This window comes from Balaenoptera acutorostrata, chromosome 20 (assembly GCF_949987535.1).
Source record: "Balaenoptera acutorostrata chromosome 20, mBalAcu1.1, whole genome shotgun sequence".
NCBI classification, from domain to species: Eukaryota; Metazoa; Chordata; class Mammalia; order Artiodactyla; family Balaenopteridae; genus Balaenoptera; species Balaenoptera acutorostrata.
In genome coordinates this window covers 64,202,537-64,225,226 of record NC_080083.1, presented here as the reverse complement: position 1 = coordinate 64,225,226, position 22,690 = coordinate 64,202,537, and positions in this window count along the sequence as shown.

Genomic DNA, 22,690 nt, shown 5'->3' with positions numbered 1-22,690 from the left:
ATTCCTTTACGTGCTAAGGGGTATCTAGAGAGTGGGATAGGTTTAATAACTACCCTAAGCCTAACGCGTACCCTAACCCTAACCGCTACCCTAACCCTAACGCGTACCCTAATCCTAACCCGTACCCTAAACCGAGCCCTAAACCTAACACTAACCCTAACCCTAACCCTAGCCCATACCCTACGCCGTACCCGAACCCCTCCCCGAACCCGTACCCTAAGCCGTACCCTAACCCTAACCCTAACCCTAACCCTAACCCTAAGCTCCCCTTGACTCCTTCTGCCTCCAATAGATTTCCTAAGCACTAGTGTTTTAAGGAACAGGTTAAAAAGAGAATCCTAATGTGATTTCTTGAGAATGGGTGTGTTCCTTATCTTATCCTAGTGTCTAAACTCTTCTCCATGGCTGGACCCCCAAATAATATTCCTTTACGTGCTAAGGGGTATCTAGAGAGTGGGATAGGTTTAATAACTACCCTAACCCTAACGCGTACCCTAACCCTAACCCCTACCCTAACCCTAACGCGTACCCTCATCCTAACCCGTACCCTAAACCGAGCCCTAACCCTAACACTAACCCTAACCCTGACCCTAGCCCATACCCTACGCCGTACCCGAACCCCTCCCCGAACCCGTACCCTAAGCCGTACCCTAACCCTAACCCTAACCCTAAGCTACCCTTGACTGCTTCTGCCTCCAATAGATTTCCTAAGCACTAGTGTTTTAAGGAACAGGTTAAAAAGAGAATCCTAATGTGATTTCTTGAGAATGGGTGTGTTCCTTATCTTATCCTAGTGTCTAAACTCTTCTCCATGGCTGGACCCCCAAATAATATTCCTTTACGTGCTAAGGGGTATCTAGAGAGTGGGATAGGTTTAATAACTACCCTAACCCTAACGCGTACCCTAAACCTAACCCCTACCCTAACCCTAACGCGTACCCTAATCCTAACCCGTACCCTAAACCGAGCCCTAACCCTAACACTAACCCTAACCCTAACCCTAGCCCATACCCTACGCCGTACCCGAACCCCTCCCCGAACCCGTACCCTAAGCCGTACCCTAACCGTAACCCTAACCCTAACCCTAAGCTACCCTTGACTGCTTCTGCCTCCAATAGATTTCCTAAGCACTACTGTTTTAAGGAACAGGTTAAAAAGAGAATCCTAATGTGATTTCTTGAGAATGGGTGTGTTCCTTATCTTATCCTAGTGTCTAAACTCTTCTCCATGGCTGGACCCCCAAATAATATTCCTTTACGTGCTAAGGGGTATCTAGAGAGTGGGATAGGTTTAATAACTACCCTAACCCTAACGCGTACCCTAACCCTAACCCCTACCCTAACCCTAACGCGTACCCTAATCCTAACCCGTACCCTAAACCGAGCCCTAACCCTAACACTAACCCTAACCCTAGCCCATACCCTACGCCGTACCCGAACCCCACCCCGAACCCGTACCCTAAGCCGTACCCTAACCCTCACCCTAACCCTAACCATAAACCTAGGCTACCCTTGACTGCTTCTGCCTCCAATAGATTTCCTAAGCACTAGCGTTTTAAGGAACCGGTTAAAAAGAGAATCCTAATGTGATTTCTGGATAATCGGTGTTTTCCTTATCTTATCCTAGTGTCTAAACCCTTCTGCATGGCTGGACCCCCAAATAATATTCCTTTACATGCTAAGGGGTATCTAGAGAGTGGGATAGGTTTAATAACTACCCTAACCCTAACGCGTACCCTAACCCTAACCCCTACCCTAACCCTAACGCATACCCTAATCCTAACACGTACCCTAAACCGAGCCCTAACCCTAACACTAACCCTAACCCTATCCCTAGCCCATACCCTACGCCATACCCGAACCCCTCCCCGAACCCGTACCCTAAGCCGTACCCTAACCCTAACCCTAACCCTAACCCTAAGCTACCCTTGACTGCTTCTGCCTCCAATAGATTTCCTAAGCACTAGTGTTTTAAGGAACAGGTTAAAAAGAGAATCCTAATGTGATTTCTTGAGAATGGGTGTGTTCCTTATCTTATCCTAGTGTCTAAACTCTTCTCCATGGCTGGACCCCCAAATAATATTCCTTTACGTGCTAAGGGGTATCTAGAGAGTGGGATAGGTTTAATAACTACCCTAACCCTAACGCGTACCCTAACCCTAACCCCTACCCTAACCCTAACGCGTACCCTCATCCTAACCCGTACCCTAAACCGAGCCCTAACCCTAACACTAACCCTAACCCTGACCCTAGCCCATACCCTACGCCGTACCCGAACCCCTCCCCGAACCCGTACCCTAAGCCGTACCCTAACCCTAACCCTAACCCTAAGCTACCCTTGACTGCTTCTGCCTCCAATAGATTTCCTAAGCACTAGTGTTTTAAGGAACAGGTTAAAAAGAGAATCCTAATGTGATTTCTTGAGAATGGGTGTGTTCCTTATCTTATCCTAGTGTCTAAACTCTTCTCCATGGCTGGACCCCCAAATAATATTCCTTTACGTGCTAAGGGGTATCTAGAGAGTGGGATAGGTTTAATAACTACCCTAACCCTAACGCGTACCCTAAACCTAACCCCTACCCTAACCCTAACGCGTACCCTAATCCTAACCCGTACCCTAAACCGAGCCCTAACCCTAACACTAACCCTAACCCTAACCCTAGCCCATACCCTACGCCGTACCCGAACCCCTCCCCGAACCCGTACCCTAAGCCGTACCCTAACCCTAACCCTAACCCTAACCCTAAGCTACCCTTGACTGCTTCTGCCTCCAATAGATTTCCTAAGCACTACTGTTTTAAGGAACAGGTTAAAAAGAGAATCCTAATGTGATTTCTTGAGAATGGGTGTGTTCCTTATCTTATCCTAGTGTCTAAACTCTTCTCCATGGCTGGACCCCCAAATAATATTCCTTTACGTGCTAAGGGGTATCTAGAGAGTGGGATAGGTTTAATAACTACCCTAACCCTAACGCGTACCCTAACCCTAACCCCTACCCTAACCCTAACGCGTACCCTAATCCTAACCCGTACCCTAAACCGAGCCCTAACCCTAACACTAACCCTAACCCTAGCCCATACCCTACGCCGTACCCGAACCCCACCCCGAACCCGTACCCTAAGCCGTACCCTAACCCTAACCCTAACCCTAACCCTAACCCTAAGCTACCCTTGACTGCTTCTGCCTCCAATAGATTTCCTAAGCACTAGTGTTTTAAGGACCAGGTTAAAAAGAGAATCCTAATGTGATTTCTTGAGAATGGGTGTGTTCCTTATCTTATCCTAGTGTCTAAACTCTTCTCCATGGCTGGACCCCCAAATAATATTCCTTTATGTGCTAAGGGGTATCTAGAGAGTGCGATAGGTTTAATAACTACCCTAACCCTAACGCGTACCCTAACCCTAACCCCTACCCTAACCCTAACGCGTACCCTAATCCTAACCCGTACCCTAAACCGAGCCCTAACCCTAACACTAACCCTAACCCTAACCCTAGCCCATACCCTACGCCGTACCCGAACCCCTCCCCGAACCCGTACCCTAAGCCGTACCCTAACCCTAACCCTAACCCTAACCCTAAGCTACCCTTGACTGCTTCTGCCTCCAATAGATTTCCTAAGCACTAGTGTTTTAAGGAACAGGTTAAAAAGAGAATCCTAATGTGATTTCTTGAGAATGGGTGTGTTCCTTATCTTATCCTAGTGTCTAAACTCTTCTCCATGGCTGGACCCCCAAATAATATTCCTTTACGTGCTAAGGGGTATCTAGAGAGTGGGATAGGTTTAATAACTACCCTAAACCTAACGCGTACCCTAAACCTAACCCCTACCCTAACCCTAACGCGTACCCTAATCCTAACCCGTACCCTAAACCGAGCCCTAACCCTAACACTAACCCTAACCCTAACCCTAGCCCATACCCTACGCCGTACCGGAACCCCTCCCCGAACCCGTACCCTAAGCCGTACCCTAACCCTAAGCTACCCTTGACTGCTTCTGCCTCCAATAGATTTCCTAAGCACTAGTGTTTTAAGGAACAGTTTAAAAAGAGAATCCTAATGTGATTTCTTGAGAATGGGTGTGTTGCTTATCTTATCCTAGTGTCTAAACTCTTCTCCATGGCTGGACCCCCAAATAATATTCCTTTACGTGCTAAGGGGTATCTAGAGAGTGGGATAGGTTTAATAACTACCCTAACCCTAACGCGTACCCTAACCCTAACCCCTACCCTAACCCTAACGCGTACCCTCATCCTAACCCGTACCCTAAACCGAGCCCTAACCCTAACACTAACCCTAACCCTATCCCTAGCCCATACCCTACGCCGTACCCGAACCCCTCCCCGAACCCGTACCCTAAGCCGTACCCTAACCCTAACCCTAACCCTAACCCTAAGCTACCCTTGACTGCTTCTGCCTCCAATAGATTTCCTAAGCACTAGTGTTTTAAGGAACAGGTTAAAAAGAGAATCCTAATGTGATTTCTTGAGAATGGGTGTGTTCCTTATCTTATCCTAGTGTCTAAACTCTTCTCCATGGCTGGACCCCCAAATAATATTCCTTTACGTGCTAAGGGGTATCTAGAGAGTGGGATAGGTTTAATAACTACCCTAACCCTAACGCGTACCCTAACCCTAACCCCTACCCTAACCCTAACGCGTACCCTAATCCTAACCCGTACCCTAAACAGAGCCCTAACCCTAACCCTAACCCTAACTCTAGCCCGAGCCCATACCCTACGCCGTACCCGAACGCCTCCCCGAACCCGTAACCTAAGCCGTACCCTAACCCTAACCCTAACCCTAACCCTAAGCTCCCCTTGACTGCTTCTGCCTCCAATAGATTTCCTAAGCACTAGTGTTTTAAGGAACAGGTTAAAAAGAGAATCCTAATGTGATTTCTTGAGAATGGGTGTGTTCCTTATCTTATCCTAGTGTCTAAACTCTTCTCCATGGCTGGACCCCCAAATAATATTCCTTTACGTGCTAAGGGGTATCTAGAGAGTGGGATAGGTTTAATAACTACCCTAACCCTAACGCGTACCCTAACCCTAACCCCTACCCTAACCCTAACGCGTACCCTAATCCTAACCCGTACCCTAAACCGAGCCCTAACCCTAACACTAACCCTAACCCTAACCTTAGCCCATACCCTACGCCATACCCGAACCCCTCCCCGAACCCGTACCCTAAGCCGTACCCTAACCCTAACCCTAACCCTAACCCTAAGCTACCCTTGACTGCTTCTGCCTCCAATAGATTTCCTAAGCACTAGTGTTTTAAGGAACAGGTTAAAAAGAGAATCCTAATGTGATTTCTTGAGAATGGGTGTGTTCCTTATCTTATCCTAGTGTCTAAATTCTTCTCCATGGCTGCACCCCCAAATGATATTCCTTTACGTGCTAAGGGGTATCTAGAGAGTGGGATAGGTTTAATAACTACCCTAAGCCTAACGCGTACCCTAACCCTAACCGCTACCCTAACCCTAACGCGTACCCTAATCATAACCCGTACCCTAAACCGAGCCCTAAACCTAACACTAACCCTAACCCTAACCCTAGCCCATACCCTACGCCGTACCCGAACCCCTCCCCGAACCCGTACCCTAAGCCGTACCCTAACCCTAACCCTAACCCTAACCCTAAGCTCCCCTTGACTCCTTCCGCCTCCAATAGATTTCCTAAGCACTAGTGTTTTAAGGAACAGGTTAAAAAGAGAATCCTAATGTGATTTCTTGAGAATGGGTGTGTTCCTTATCTTATCCTAGTGTCTAAACTCTTCTCCATGGCTGGACACCCAAATAATATTCCTTTACGTGCTAAGGGGTATCTAGAGAGTGGGATAGGTTTAATAACTACCCTAACCCTAACGCGTACCCTAACCCTAACCCCTACCCTAACCCTAACGCGTACCCTCATCCTAACCCGTACCCTAAACCGAGCCCTAACCCTAACACTAACCCTAACCCTGACCCTAGCCCATACCCTACGCCGTACCCGAACCCCTCCCCGAACCCGTACCCTAAGCCGTACCCTAACCCTAACCCTAACCCTAACCCTAAGCTACCCTTGACTGCTTCTGCCTCCAATAGATTTCCTAAGCACTAGTGTTTTAAGGAACAGGTTAAAAAGAGAATCCTAATGTGATTTCTTGAGAATGGGTGTGTTCCTTATCTTATCCTAGTGTCTAAACTCTTCTCCATGGCTGGACCCCCAAATAATATTCCTTTACGTGCTAAGGGGTATCTAGAGAGTGGGATAGGTTTAATAACTACCCTAACCCTAACGCGTACCCTAAAGCTAACCCCTACCCTAACCCTAACGCGTACCCTAATCCTAACCCGTACCCTAAACCGAGCCCTAACCCTAACACTAACCCTAACCCTAACCCTAGCCCATACCCTACGCCGTACCCGAACCCCTCCCCGAACCCGTACCCTAAGCCGTACCCTAACCCTAACCCTAACCCTAACCCTAAGCTTCCCTTGACTGCTTCTGCCTCCAATAGATTTCCTAAGCACTAGTGTTTTAAGGAACAGGTTAAAAAGAGAATCCTAATGTGATTTCTTGAGAATGGGTGTGTTCCTTATCTTATCCTAGTGTCTAAACTCTTCTCCATGGCTGGACCCCCAAATAATATTCCTTTACGTGCTATGGGGTATCTAGAGAGTGGGATAGGTTTAATAACTACCCTAACCCTAACGCGTACCCTAACCCTAACCCCTACCCTAACCCTAACGCGTACCCTAATCCTAACCCGTACCCTAAACCGAGCCCTAACCCTAACACTAACCCTAACCCTAGCCCATACCCTACGCCGTACCCGAACCCCACCCCGAACCCGTACCCTAAGCCGTACCCTAACCCTAACCCTAACCCTAACCCTAACCCTAAGCTACCCTTGACTGCTTCTGCCTCCAATAGATTTCCTAAGCACTAGTGTTTTAAGGACCAGGTTAAAAAGAGAATCCTAATGTGATTTCTTGAGAATGTGTGTGTTCCTTATCTTATCCTAGTGTCTAAACTCTTCTCCATGGCTGGACCCCCAAATAATATTCCTTTATGTGCTAAGGGGTATCTAGAGAGTGCGATAGGTTTAATAACTACCCTAACCCTAACGCGTACCCTAACCCTAACCCCTACCCTAACCCTAACGCGTACCCTAATCCTAACCCGTACCCTAAACCGAGCCCTAACCCTAACACTAATCCTAACCCTAACCCTAGCCCATACCCTACGCCGTACCCGAACCCCTCCCCGAACCCGTACCCTAAGCCGTACCCTAACCCTAAGCTACCCTTGACTGCTTCTGCCTCCAATAGATTTCCTAAGCACTAGTGTTTTAAGGAACAGGTTAAAAAGAGAATCCTAATGTGATTTCTTGAGAATGGGTGTGTTGCTTATCTTATCCTAGTGTCTAAACTCTTCTCCATGGCTGGACCCCCAAATAATATTCCTTTACGTGCTAAGGGGTATCTAGAGAGTGGGATAGGTTTAATAACTACCCTAACCCTAACGCGTACCCTAACCCTAACCCCTACCCTAACCCTAACGCGTACCCTCATCCTAACCCGTACCCTAAACCGAGCCCTAACCCTAACACTAACCCTAACCCTATCCCTAGCCCATACCCTACGCGGTACCCGAACCCCTCCCCGAACCCGTACCCTAAGCCGTACCCTAACCCTAACCCTAACCCTAACCCTAAGCTACCCTTGACTGCTTCTGCCTCCAATAGATTTCCTAAGCACTAGTGTTTTAAGGAACAGGTTAAAAAGAGAATCCTAATGTGATTTCTTGAGAATGGGTGTGTTCCTTATCTTATCCTAGTGTCTAAACTCTTCTCCATGGCTGGACCCCCAAATAATATTCCTTTACGTGCTAAGGGGTATCTAGAGAGTGGGATAGGTTTAATAACTACCCTAAGCCTAACGCGTACCCTAACCCTAACCCCTACCTTAACCCTAACGCGTACCCTAATCCTAAACCGTACCCTAAACCGAGCCCTAACCCTAACACTAACCCTAACCCTAACCCTAGCCCCTACCCTACGCCGTACCCGAACCCCTCCCCGAACCCGTACCCTAAGCCGTACCCTAACCCTAACCCTAACCCTAACCCTAACCCTAAGCTACCCTTGACTGCTTCTGCCTCCAATAGATTTCCTAAGCACTAGTGTTTTAAGGAACAGGTTAAAAAGAGAATCCTAATGTGATTTCTTGAGAATGGGTTTGTTCCTTATCTTATCCTAGTGTCTAAACTCTTCTCCATGGCTGGACCCCCAAATAATATTCCTTTACGTGCTAAGGGGTATCTAGAGAGTGGGATAGGTTTAATAACTACCCTAACCCTAACGCGTACCCTAACCCTAACCCCTACCCTAACCCTAACGCGTACCCTAATCCTAACCCGTACCCTAAACCGAGACCTAACCCTAACACTAACCCTAACCCTAACCCTAGCCCATACCCTACGCCATACCCAAACCCCTCCCCGAACCCGTACCCTAAGCCGTACCCTAACCCTAACCCTAACCCTAACCCTAAGCTACCCTTGACTGCTTCTACCTCCAATAGATTTCCTAAGCACTAGTGTTTTAAGGAACAGGTTAAAAAGAGAATCCTAATGTGATTTCTTGAGAATGGGTGTGTTCCTTATCTTATCCTAGTGTCTAAACTCTTCTCCATGGCTGGACCCCCAAATAATATTCCTTTACGTGCTAAGGGGTATCTAGAGAGTGGGATAGGTTTAATAACTACCCTAACCCTAACGCGTACCCTAACCCTAACCCCTACCCTAAACCTAACGCGTACCCTAATCCTAACCCGTACCCTACACCGAGCCCTAAACCTAACACTAACCCTAACCCTAACCCTAGCCCATACCCTACGATGTACCCAAACCCCTCCCCGAACCCGTACCCTAAGCCGTACCCTAACCCTAACCCTAACCCTAACCCTAACCCTAAGCTACCCTTGACTGCTTCTGCCTCCAATAGATTTCCTAAGCACTAGTGTTTTAAGGAACAGGTTAAAAAGAGAATCCTAATGTGATTTCTTGAGAATGGGTGTGTTCCTTATCTTATCCTAGTGTCTAAACTCTTCTCCATGGCTGGACCCCCAAATAATATTCCTTTACGTGCTAAGGGGTATCTAGAGAGTGGGATAGGTTTAATAACTACCCTAAGCCTAACGCGTACCCTAACCCTAACCGCTACCCTAACCCTAACGCGTACCCTAATCATAACCCGTACCCTAAACCGAGCCCTAAACCTAACACTAACCCTAACCCTAACCCTAGCCCATACCCTACGCCGTACCCGAACCCCTCCCCGAACCCGTACCCTAAGCCGTACCCTAACCCTAACCCTAACCCTAACCCTAACCCTAAGCTCCCCTTGACTCCTTCCACCTCCAATAGATTTCCTAAGCACTAGTGTTTTAAGGAACAGGTTAAAAAGAGAATCCTAATGTGATTTCTTGAGAATGGGTGTGTTCCTTATCTTATCCTAGTGTCTAAACTCTTCTCCATGGCTGGACCCCCAAATAATATTCCTTTACGTGCTAAGGGGTATCTAGAGAGTGGGATAGGTTTAATAACTACCCTAACCCTAACGCGTACCCTAACCCTAACCCCTACCCTAACCCTAACGCGTACCCTCATCCTAACCCGTACCCTAAACCGAGCCCTAACCCTAACACTAACCCTAACCCTGACCCTAGCCCATACCCTACGCCGTACCCGAACCCCTCCCCGAACCCGTACCCTAAGCCGTACCCTAACCCTAACCCTAACCCTAACCCTAAGCTACCCTTGACTGCTTCTGCCTCCAATAGATTTCCTAAGCACTAGTGTTTTAAGGAACAGGTTAAAAAGAGAATCCTAATGTGATTTCTTGAGAATGGGTGTGTTCCTTATCTTATCCTAGTGTCTAAACTCTTCTCCATGGCTGGACCCCCAAATAATATTCCTTTACGTGCTAAGGGGTATCTAGAGAGTGGGATAGGTTTAATAACTACCCTAACCCTAACGCGTACCCTAAACCTAACCCCTACCCTAACCCTAACGCGTACCCTAATCCTAACCCGTACCCTAAACCGAGCCCTAACCCTAACACTAACCCTAACCCTAACCCTAGCCCATACCCTACGCCGTACCCGAACCCCTCCCCGAACCCGTACCCTAAGCCGTACCCTAACCCTAACCCTAACCCTAACCCTAAGCTTCCCTTGACTGCTTCTGCCTCCAATAGATTTCCTAAGCACTACTGTTTTAAGGAACAGGTTAAAAAGAGAATCCTAATGTGATTTCTTGAGAATGGGTGTGTTCCTTATCTTATCCTAGTGTCTAAACTCTTCTCCATGGCTGGACCCCCAAATAATATTCCTTTACGTGCTAAGGGGTATCTAGAGAGTGGGATAGGTTTAATAACTACCCTAACCCTAACGCGTACCCTAACCCTAACCCCTACCCTAACCCTAACGCGTACCCTAATCCTAACCCGTACCCTAAACCGAGCCCTAACCCTAACACTAACCCTAACCCTAGCCCATACCCTACGCCGTACCCGAACCCCACCCCGAACCCGTACCCTAAGCCGTACCCTAACCCTAACCCTAACCCTAACCCTAACCCTAAGCTACCCTTGACTGCTTCTGCCTCCAATAGATTTCCTAAGCACTAGTGTTTTAAGGACCAGGTTAAAAAGAGAATCCTAATGTGATTTCTTCAGAATGTGTGTGTTCCTTATCTTATCCTAGTGTCTAAACTCTTCTCCATGGCTGGACCCCCAAATAATATTCCTTTATGTGCTAAGGGGTATCTAGAGAGTGCGATAGGTTTAATAACTACCCTAACCCTAACGCGTACCCTAACCCTAACCCCTACCCTAACCCTAACGCGTACCCTAATCCTAACCCGTACCCTAAACCGAGCCCTAACCCTAACACTAATCCTAACCCTAACCCTAGCCCATACCCTACGCCGTACCCGAACCCCTCCCCGAACCCGTACCCTAAGCCGTACCCTAACCCTAAGCTACCCTTGACTGCTTCTGCCTCCAATAGATTTCCTAAGCACTAGTGTTTTAAGGAACAGGTTAAAAAGAGAATCCTAATGTGATTTCTTGAGAATGGGTGTGTTGCTTATCTTATCCTAGTGTCTAAACTCTTCTCCATGGCTGGACCCCCAAATAATATTCCTTTACGTGCTAAGGGGTATCTAGAGAGTGGGATAGGTTTAATAACTACCCTAACCCTAACGCGTACCCTAACCCTAACCCCTACCCTAACCCTAACGCGTACCCTCATCCTAACCCGTACCCTAAACCGAGCCCTAACCCTAACACTAACCCTAACCCTGTCCCTAGCCCATACCCTACGCGGTACCCGAACCCCTCCCCGAACCCGTACCCTAAGCCGTACCCTAACCCTAACCCTAACCCTAACCCTAAGCTACCCTTGACTGCTTCTGCCTCCAATAGATTTCCTAAGCACTAGTGTTTTAAGGAACAGGTTAAAAAGAGAATCCTAATGTGATTTCTTGAGAATGGGTGTGTTCCTTATCTTATCCTAGTGTCTAAACTCTTCTCCATGGCTGGACCCCCAAATAATATTCCTTTACGTGCTAAGGGGTATCTAGAGAGTGGGATAGGTTTAATAACTACCCTAACCCTAACGCGTACCCTAACCCTAACCCCTACCCTAACCCTAACGCGTACCCTAATCCTAACCCGTACCCTAAACAGAGCCCTAACCCTAACCCTAACCCTAGCCCGAGCCCATACCCTACGCCGTACCCGAACGCCTCCCCGAACCCGTACCCTAAGCCGTACCCTAACCCTAACCCTAACCCTAACCCTAAGCTCCCCTTGACTGCTTCTGCCTCCAATAGATTTCCTAAGCACTAGTGTTTTAAGGAACAGGTTAAAAAGAGAATCCTAATGTGATTTCTTGAGAATGGGTGTGTTCCTTATCTTATCCTAGTGTCTAAACTCTTCTCCATGGCTGGACCCCCAAATAATATTCCTTTACGTGCTAAGGGGTATCTAGAGAGTGGGATAGGTTTAATAACTACCCTAACCCTAACGCGTATCCTAACCCTAACCCCTACCCTAACCCTAACGCGTACCCTAATCCTAACCCGTACCCTAAACCGAGCCCTAACCCTAACACTAACCCTAACCCTAACCTTAGCCCATACCCTACGCCATACCCGAACCCCTCCCCGAACCCGTACCCTAAGCCGTACCCTAACCCTAACCCTAACCCTAACCCTAACCCTAAGCTACCCTTGACTGCTTCTACCTCCAATAGATTTCCTAAGCACTAGTGTTTTAAGGAACAGGTTAAAAAGAGAATCCTAATGTGATTTCTTGAGAATGGGTGTGTTCCTTATCTTATCCTAGTGTCTAAATTCTTCTCCATGGCTGGACCCCCAAATAATATTCCTTTACGTGCTAAGGGGTATCTAGAGAGTGGGATAGGTTTAATAACTACCCTAAGCCTAACGCGTACCCTAACCCTAACCCCTACCTTAACCCTAACGCGTACCCTAATCCTAAACCGTACCCTAAACCGAGCCCTAACCCTAACACTAACCCTAACCCTAACCCTAGCCCCTACCCTACGCCGTACCCGAACCCCTCCCCGAACCCGTACCCTAAGCCGTACCCTAACCCTAACCCTAACCCTAACCCTAACCCTAAGCTACCCTTGACTGCTTCTGCCTCCAATAGATTTCCTAAGCACTAGTGTTTTAAGGAACAGGTTAAAAAGAGAATCCTAATGTGATTTCTTGAGAATGGGTTTGTTCCTTATCTTATCCTAGTGTCTAAACTCTTCTCCATGGCTGGACCCCCAAATAATATTCCTTTACGTGCTAAGGGGTATCTAGAGAGTGGGATAGGTTTAATAACTACCCTAACCCTAACGCGTACCCTAACCCTAACCCCTACCCTAACCCTAACGCGTACCCTAATCCTAACCCGTACCCTAAACCGAGCCCTAACCCTAACACTAACCCTAACCCTAACCCTAGCCCATACCCTACGCCATACCCAAACCCCTCCCCGAACCCGTACCCTAAGCCGTACCCTAACCCTAACCCTAACCCTAACCCTAAGCTACCCTTGACTGCTTCTACCTCCAATAGATTTCCTAAGCACTAGTGTTTTAAGGAACAGGTTAAAAAGAGAATCCTAATGTGATTTCTTGAGAATGGGTGTGTTCCTTATCTTATCCTAGTGTCTAAACTCTTCTCCATGGCTGGACCCCCAAATAATATTCCTTTACGTGCTAAGGGGTATCTAGAGAGTGGGATAGGTTTAATAACTACCCTAACCCTAACGCGTACCCTAACCCTAACCCCTACCCTAAACCTAACGCGTACCCTAATCCTAACCCGTACCCTACACCGAGCCCTAAACCTAACACTAACCCTAACCCTAACCCTAGCCCATACCCTACGCCGTACCCAAACCCCTCCCCGAACCCGTACCCTAAGCCGTACCCTAACCCTAACCCTAACCCTAACCCTAACCCTAAGCTACCCTTGACTGCTTCTGCCTCCAATAGATTTCCTAAGCACTAGTGTTTTAAGGAACAGGTTAAAAAGAGAATCCTAATGTGATTTCTTGAGAATGGGTGTGTTCCTTATCTTATCCTAGTGTCTAAACTCTTCTCCATGGCTGGACCCCCAAATAATATTCCTTTACGTGCTAAGGGGTATCTAGAGAGTGGGATAGGTTTAATAACTACCCTAACCCTAACACGTACCCTAACCCTAACCCCTACCCTAACCCTAACGCGTACCCTAATCCTAACCCGTACCCTAAACCGAGCCCTAACCCTAACACTAACCCTAACCCTAACCCATACCCTACGCCGAACCCGAACCCCTCCCCTAACACGTACACTAACCCGTAACCTAAGCCTCACCCTAACCCTAACCCTAAGCTAACCTTGACTGCTTCTGCCTCCAATAGATTTCCTAAGCACTAGCGTTTTAAGTAACAGGTTAAAAAGAGAATCCTAATGTGATTTCTGGATAATCGGTGTTTTCTTTATCTTATCCTAGTGTCTAAACCCTTCTCCATGGCTGGACCCCCAAATAATATTCCTTTACATGCTAAGGGGTATCTAGAGAGTGGGATAGGTTTAATAACTACCCTAACCCTAATGCCTACCCTAACCCTAACCCCTACCCTAACCCTAATGCGTACCCTAAACCTGACCCGTACCCTAATCCGAGCCCTAAACCTAACACTAACCCTAACCCTACCCTTAACCCGTACCCTACGCCGTACCCGAACCCCTCCCCGAACCCGTACCCTAAGCCGTACCCTAACCCTAACCCTAACCCTAACCATAAACCTAGGCTACCCTTGACTGCTTCTGCCTCCAATAGATTTCCTAAGCACTAGCGTTTTAAGGAACAGGTTAAAAAGAGAATCCTAATGTGATTTCTGGATAATCGGTGTTTTCTTTATCTTATCCTAGTGTCTAAACCCTTCTCCATGGCTGGACCCCCAAATAATATTCCTTTACATGCTAAGGGGTATCTAGAGAGTGGGATACGTTTAATAACTACCCTAACACTAATGCCTACCCTAACCCTAACCCCTACCCTAACCCTAATGCGTACCCTAAACCTGACCCGTACCCTAATCCGAGCCCTAAACCTAACACTAACCCTAACCCTACCCTTAACCCGTACCCTACGCCGTACCCGAACCCCTCCCCGAACCCGTACCCTAAGCCGTACCCTAACCCTCACCCTAACCCTAACCATAAACCTAGGCTACCCTTGACTGCTTCTGCCTCCAATAGATTTCCTAAGCACTAGCGTTTTAAGGAACCGGTTAAAAAGAGAATCCTAATGTGATTTCTGGATAATCGGTGTTTTCCTTATCTTATCCTAGTGTCTAAACCCTTCTGCATGGCTGGACCCCCAAATAATATTCCTTTACATGCTAAGGGGTATCTAGAGAGTGGGATAGGTTTAATAACTACCCTAACCCTAACGCGTACCCTAATCCTAACCCGTACCCTAAACCGAGCCCTAACCCTAATCCTCACCCTAACCTTAACCCTAACCCTAACCCTAATTGTCTAACCCTAATTGTCTAACCCTAATTGTCTAACCCTAACCCTAACCCTAACCCTAACCCGTAACCTAACCCTAAACCTAACCCTAATTGTCTAACCCTAACCCTAATTGTCTAACCCTAACCCAAACCCTGACCCTAACCCTAACCCCTAACCCTAACCCTAACCCTAACCCCTAACCCTAACCCTAACCCTAACCCTAAGCTACCCTTGACTGCTTCTGCCTCCAATAGATTTCCTAAGCACTAGTGTTTTAAGGAACAGGTTAAAAAGAGAATCCTAATGTGATTTCTTGAGAATGGGAGTGTTCCTTATCTTATCCTAGTGTCTAAACTCTTCTCCATGGCTGGACCCCCAAATAATATTCCTTTGCGTGCTAAGCGGTATCTAGAGAGTGGGATAGGTTTAATAACTACCCTAACCCTAACGCGTACCCTAACCCTAACCCCTACCCTAACCCTAACGCGTACCCTAATCCTAACCCGTACCCTAAACCGAGCCCTAACCCTAACACTAACCCTAACCCTAACCCTAACCCATACCCTACGCCGTACCCGAAACCCTCCCCGAACCCGTACCCTAAGCCGTACCCTAACCCTCACCCTAACCCTAACCCTAAGCTACCCTTGACTGCTTCTGCCTCCAATAGATTTCCTAAGCACTAGTGTTTTAAGGAACAGGTTAAAAAGAGACTCCTAATGTGATTTCTTGATAATGGGTGTGTGCCTTATCTTATCCTAGTGTCTAAACTCTTCTCCATGGCTGGACCCCCAAATAATATTCCTTTACGTGCTAAGGGGTATCTAGAGAGTGGGATACGTTTAATAACTACCCTAATCCTAACGCGTACCCTAACCCTAACCCCTACCCTGACCCTAACGAGTACCCTAATCCTAAACTGTACCCTAAACCGAGCCCTAACCCTGACACTAACCCTAACCCTAACGCTAACCCATACCCAACGCCGTACCCGAACCCCTCCCCGAACCCATACCCTAAGCCGTGCCCTAAACCTCACCCTAACCCTAACCCTAACCCTAGGCTACCCTTGACTGCTTCTGTCTCCAATAGATTTCCTAAGCACTAGTGTTTTAAGGAACAGGTTAAAAAGAGAATCCTAAAGTGATTTCTTGATAATGGGTGTGTTCCTTATCTTATCCTAGTGTCTAAACTCTTCTCCATGGCTGGACCCCCAAATAATATTCCTTTACGTGATAAGGGGTATCTAGAGAGTGGGATAGGTTTAATAACTACCCTAACCCTAATGCCTACCCTAACCCTAACCCCTACCCTAACACTAATGCGTACCCTAAACCTGACCCGTACCCTAATCCGAGCCCTAAACCTAACACTAACCCTAACCCTACCCCTAACCCGTACCCTACGCCGTACCCGAACCCCTCCCCGAACCCGTACCCTAAGCCGTACCCTAACCCTCACCCTAACCCTAACCATAAACCTAGGCTACCCTTGACTGCTTCTGCCTCCAATAGATTTCCTAATCACTAGCGTTTTAAGGAACCGGTTAAAAAGAGAATCCTAATGTGATTTCTTGATAATGGGTGTGTGCCTTATTTTATCCTAGTGTCTAAACTCTTCTCCATGGCTGGACCCCCAAATAATATTCCTTTACGTGATAAGGGGTATCTAGAGAGTGGAATAGGTTTAATAACTACCCTAACCCTAACACGTACACTAACCCTAACCCCTAACCTAACCCTAACACGTACCCTAATCCTAACCCGTACCCTAAAACGAGCCCTAACCCTAACACTAAACCTAACCCTAACCCTAACCCATACCCTACGCCGTACCCGAACCCCTCCCCGAACCCGTACCCTAACCCTCACCCTAACCCTAACCCTAAGCTACCCTTGACTGCTTCTGCCTCCAATAGATTTCCTAAGCACTAGTGTTTTAAGGAACAGGTTAAAAAGAGACTCCTAATGTGATTTCTTGATAATGGGTGTGTGCCTTATCTTATCCTAGTGTCTAAACTCTTCTCCATGGCTGGACCCCCAAATAATATTCCTTTACTTGCTAAGGGGTATCTAGAGAGTGGGATAGGTTTAATAACTACCCTAACCCTAACGCGTACCCTAACCCTAACCCCTACCCTGACCCTAACGAGTACCCTAATCCTAAACTGTACCCTAAACCGAGCCCTAACCCTGACACTAACCCTAACCCTAACGCTAACCCATACCCAACGCCGTACCCGAACCCATCCCCGAACCCGTACCCTAAGCCGTGCCCTAAACCTCACCCTAACCCTAACCCTAACCCTAAGCTACCCTTGACTGCTTCTGCCTCCAATAGATTTCCTAAGCACTAGCGTTTTAAGGAACAGGTTAAAAAGAGAATCCTAATGTGATTTCTGGATAATCGGTGTTTTCCTTATCTTATCATAGTGTCTAAACGCTTCCCCATGGCTGGACCCCCAAATAATATTCCTTTACATGCTAAGGGGTATCTAGAGAGTGGGATAGGTTTAATAACTACCCTAACCCTAATGCCTACCCTAACCCTAACGCTTACCCTAATCCTAACCCGTACCCTAAACCGAGCCCTAACCCTAATCCTCACCCTAACCCTAACCGTAACCCTAACCCTAATTGTCTAACCCTAATTGTCTAACCCTAATTGTCTAACCCTAACCCTAATCCTAACCCTAACCCTAACCCGTACCCTAACCCTAAACCTAACCCTAATTGTCTAACCCTAACCCTAATTGTCTAACCCTAACCCAAACCCTAACCCTAACCCTAACCCCTAACCCTAACCCCTAACCCTAACCCTAAGCCTAACCCTAACCCTAACCCTAATCTCCCCTTGACTGCTTCTGCTTCCAATAGATTTCCTAAGCACTAGCGTTTTAAGGAACAGGTTAAAAGGAAAATCCTAATGTGATTTCTTGATAATGGGTGTGTGCCTTATTTTATCCTAGTGTCTAAACTCTTCTCCATGGCTGGACCCCCAAATAATATTCCTTTACGTGATAAGGGGTATCTAGGGAGTGGAATAGGTTTAATAACTACCCTAACCCTAACACGTACACTAACCCTAACCCCTAACCTAACCCTAACGCGTACCCTAATCCTAACCCGTACCCTAAACCGAGCCCTAACCCTAACACTAACCCTAACCCTAACCCTAGCCCATACCCTACGCCGTACCCGAACCCCTCCCCGAACCCGTACCCTAAGCCGTACCCTAACCCTAAGCCGTACCCTAACCCTAACCCTAAGCTACACTTGACTGCTTCTGCCTCCAATAGATTTCCTAAGCACTAGTGTTTTAAGGAACAGGTTAAAAAGAGAATCCTAATGTGATTTCTTGAGAATGGGTATGTTCCTTATCTTATCCTAGTGTGTAAATTCTTCTCCATGGCTGGACCCCCAAATAATATTCCTTTACGTGCTAAGGTGTATCTAGAGAGTGGGATAGGTTTAATAACTACCCTAACCCTAACGCGTACCCTAATCCTAACCCATACCCTAAACCGAGCCCTAACCCTAATCCTCACCCTAACCCTAACCATAACCCTAACCCTAATTGTCTAACCCTAATTGTCTAACCCTAATTGTCTAACCCTAACCCTAATCCTAACCCTAACCCTAACCCTAACCTGTACCCTAACCCTAAACCTAACCCTAATTGTCTAACCCTAACCCTAATTGTCTAACACTAACCCAAACCCTAATCCTAACCCTAACCCCTAACCCTAACCCTAACCCCTAACCCTAACCCTAACCCTAACCCTAACCCTAACCCTAAGCTCCCCTTGACTGCTTCTGCCTCCAATAGATTTCCTAAGCACTAGTGTTTTAAGGAACAGGTTAAAAAGAGAATCCTAATGTGATTTCTTGAGAATGAGTGTGTTCCTTATCTTATCCTAGTGTCTAAACTCTTCTCCATGGCTGGACCCCCAAATAATATTCCTTTCCGTGCTAAGGGGTATCTAGAGAGTGGGATAGGTTTAATAACTACCCTAACCCTAACGCGTACCCTAACCCTAACCCCTACCCTAACCCTAACGCGTACCCTAATCCTAACCTGTACCCTAAACCGAGCCCTAACCCTAAAACTAAACCTAACCCTAACCCTAACCCATACCCTACGCCTACCCGAACCCCTCCCCGAACCCGTACCCTAAGCCGTACCCTAACCCTCACCCTAACCCTAACCCTAACCCTAAGCTACCCTTGACTGCTTCTGCTTCCAATAGATTTCCTAAGCACTAGCGTTTTAAGGAACAGGTTAAAAGGAGAATCCTAATGTGATTTCTTGATAATGGGTGTGTGCCTTATTTTATCCTAGTGTCTAAACTCTTCTCCATGGCTGGACCCCCAAATAATATTCCTTTACGTGATAAGGGGTATCTAGAGAGTGGAATAGGTTTAATAACTACCCTAACCCTAACACGTTCACTAACCCTAACCCCTAACCTAACCCTAACGCGTACCCTAATCCTATCCCGTACCCTAAAACGAGCCCTAACCCTAACACTAAACCTAACCCTAACCCTAACCCATACCCAACGCCGTACCCGAAACCCTCCCCGAACCCATACCCTAAGCCGTGCCCTAAACCTCACCCTAACCCTAACCCTAACCCTAAGCTACCCTTGACTGCTTCTGCCTCCAATAGATTTCCTAAGCACTAGTGTTTTAAGGAACAGGTTAAAAAGAGAATCCTAATGTGATTTCTTGATAATGGGTGTGTTCCTTATCTTATCCTAGTGTCTAAACTCTTCTCCATGGCTGGACCCCCAAATAATATTCCTTTACGTGATAAGGGGTATCTAGAGAGTGGGATAGGTTCAATAACTACCCTAACCCTAACGCGTACCCTAACCCTAACCCCTACCCTAACCCTAACGCGTACCCTAATCCTAACCCGTACCCTAAACCGAGCCCTAACCCTAACACTAACCCTAACCCTAACCCATACCCTACGCCGAACCCGAACCCCTCCCCGAACCCGTACACTAAGCCGTACCCTAAGCCTCACCCTAACCCTAACCCTAAGCTACCCTTGACTGCTTCTGCCTCCAATAGATTTCCTAAGCACTAGCGTTTTAAGGAACCGGTTAAAAAGAGAATCCTAATGTGATTTCTGGATAATCGGTGTTTTCCTTATCTTATCATAGTGTCTAAACCCTTCTCCGTGGCTGGACCCCCAATTAATATTCCTTTACATGCTAAGGGGTATCTAGAGAGTGGGATACGTTTAAAAACTACCCTAACCCTAATGCCTACCCTAACCCTAACCCCTACCCTAACCCTAATGCGTACCCTAAACCTAACCCGTACCCTAATCCGAGCCCTAAACCTAACAATAACCCTAACCCTACCCCTAACCCGTACCCTACGCCGTACCCGAACCCCTCCCCGAACCCGTACCCTAAGCCGTACCCTAACCCTCACCCTAACCCTAACCATAAACCTAGGCTACCCTTGACTGCTTCTGCCTCCAATAGATTTCCTAAGCACTAGCGTTTTAAGGAACCGGTTAAAAAGAGAATCCTAATGTTATTTCTTGATAATGGGTGTGTGCCTTATTTTATCCTAGTGTCTAAACTCTTCTCCATGGCTGGACCCCCAAATAATATTCCTTTACGTGATAAGGGGTATCTAGAGAGTGGGATAGGTTTAATTACTACCCTAACCCTAACACGTACACTAACCCTAACCCCTAACCTAACCCTAACACGTACCCTAATCCTAACCCGTACCCTAAAACGAGCCCTAACCCTAACACTAAACCTAACCCTAACCCTAACCCATACCCTACGCCGTACCCGAACCCCTCCCCGAACCCGTACCCTAACCCTCACCCTAACCCTAACCCTAAGCTACCCTTGACTGCTTCTGCCTCCAATAGATTTCCTAAGCACTAGTGTTTTAAGGAACAGGTTAAAAAGAGACTCCTAATGTGATTTCTTGATAATGGGTGTGTGCCTTATCTTATCCTAGTGTCTAAACTCTTCTCCATGGCTGGACCCCCAAATAATATTCCTTTACGTGCTAAGGGGTATCTAGAGAGTGGGATAGGTTTAATAACTACCCTAACCCTAACGCGTACCCTAACCCTAACCCCTACCCTGACCCTAACGAGTACCCTAATCCTAAACTGTACCCTAAACCGAGCCCTAACCCTGACACTAACCCTAACCCTAACGCTAACCCATACCCAACGCCGTACCCGAACCCCTCCCCGAACCCGTACCCTAAGCCGTGCCCTAAACCTCACCCTAACCCTAACCCTAACCCTAAGCTACCCTTGACTGCTTCTGCCTCCAATAGATTTCCTAAGCACTAGCGTTTTAAGGAACAGGTTAAAAAGAGAATCCTAATGTGATTTCTTGATAATGGGTGTTTGCCTTAACTTATCCTAGTGTCTAAACTCTTCTCCATGGCTGGACCCCCGAATAATATTCCTTTACGTGATAAGGGGTATCTAGAAAGTGGGATAGGTTCAATAACTACCCTAACCCTAACGCGTACCCTAACCCTAACCCCTACCCTAACCCTAACGCGTACCCTATTCCTAAACCGTACCCTAAACCGAGCCCTAACCCTAACACTAACCCTAACCCTAACCCATACCCTACGCCGAACCCGAACCCCTCCCCGAACCCGTACACTAAGCCGTACCCTAAGCCTCACCCTAACCCTAACCCTAAGCTACCCTTAACTGCTTCTGCCTCCAATAGATTTCCTAAGCACTAGCGTTTTAAGGAACAGGTTAAAAAGAGAATCCTAATGTGATTTCTGGATAATCGGTGTTTTCCTTATCTTATCATAGTGTCTAAACGCTTCTCCATGGCTGGACCCCCAAATAATATGCCTTTACGTGCTAAGGGGTATCTAGAGAGTGGGATAGGTTTAATAACTACCCTAACCCTAACGCGTACCCTAACCCTAACACCTACCCTAACCCTAACGCGTACCCTAATCCTAACCCGTACCCTAAACCGAGCCCTAACCCTAATCCTCACCCTAACCCTAACCGTAACCCTAACCCTAATTGTCTAACCCTAATTGTCTAACCCTAATTGTCTAACCGTAACCCTAATCCTAACCCTAACCCTAACCCGTACCCTAACCCTAAACCTAACCCTAATTGTCTAACCCTAACCCTAATTGTCTAACCCTAACCCAAACCCTAACCCTAACCCTAACCCCTAACCCTAACCCCTAACCCTAACCCTAACCCCTAACCCTAACCCTAACCCTAACCCTAACCCTAAGCTCCCCTTGACTGCTTCTGCTTCCAATAGATTTCCTAAGCACTAGCGTTTTAAGGAACAGGTTAAAAGGAGAATCCTAATGTGATTTCTTGATAATGGGTGTGTGCCTTATTTTATCCTAGTGTCTAAACTCTTCTCCATGGCTGGACCCCCAAATAATATTCCTTTACGTGATAAGGGGTATCTAGAGAGTGGAATAGGTTTAATAACTACCCTAACCCTAACACGTACACTAACCCTAACCCCTAACCTAACCCTAACGCGTACCCTAATCCTAACCCGTACCCTAAACCGAGCCCTAACCCTAACACTAACCCTAACCCTAACCCTAGCC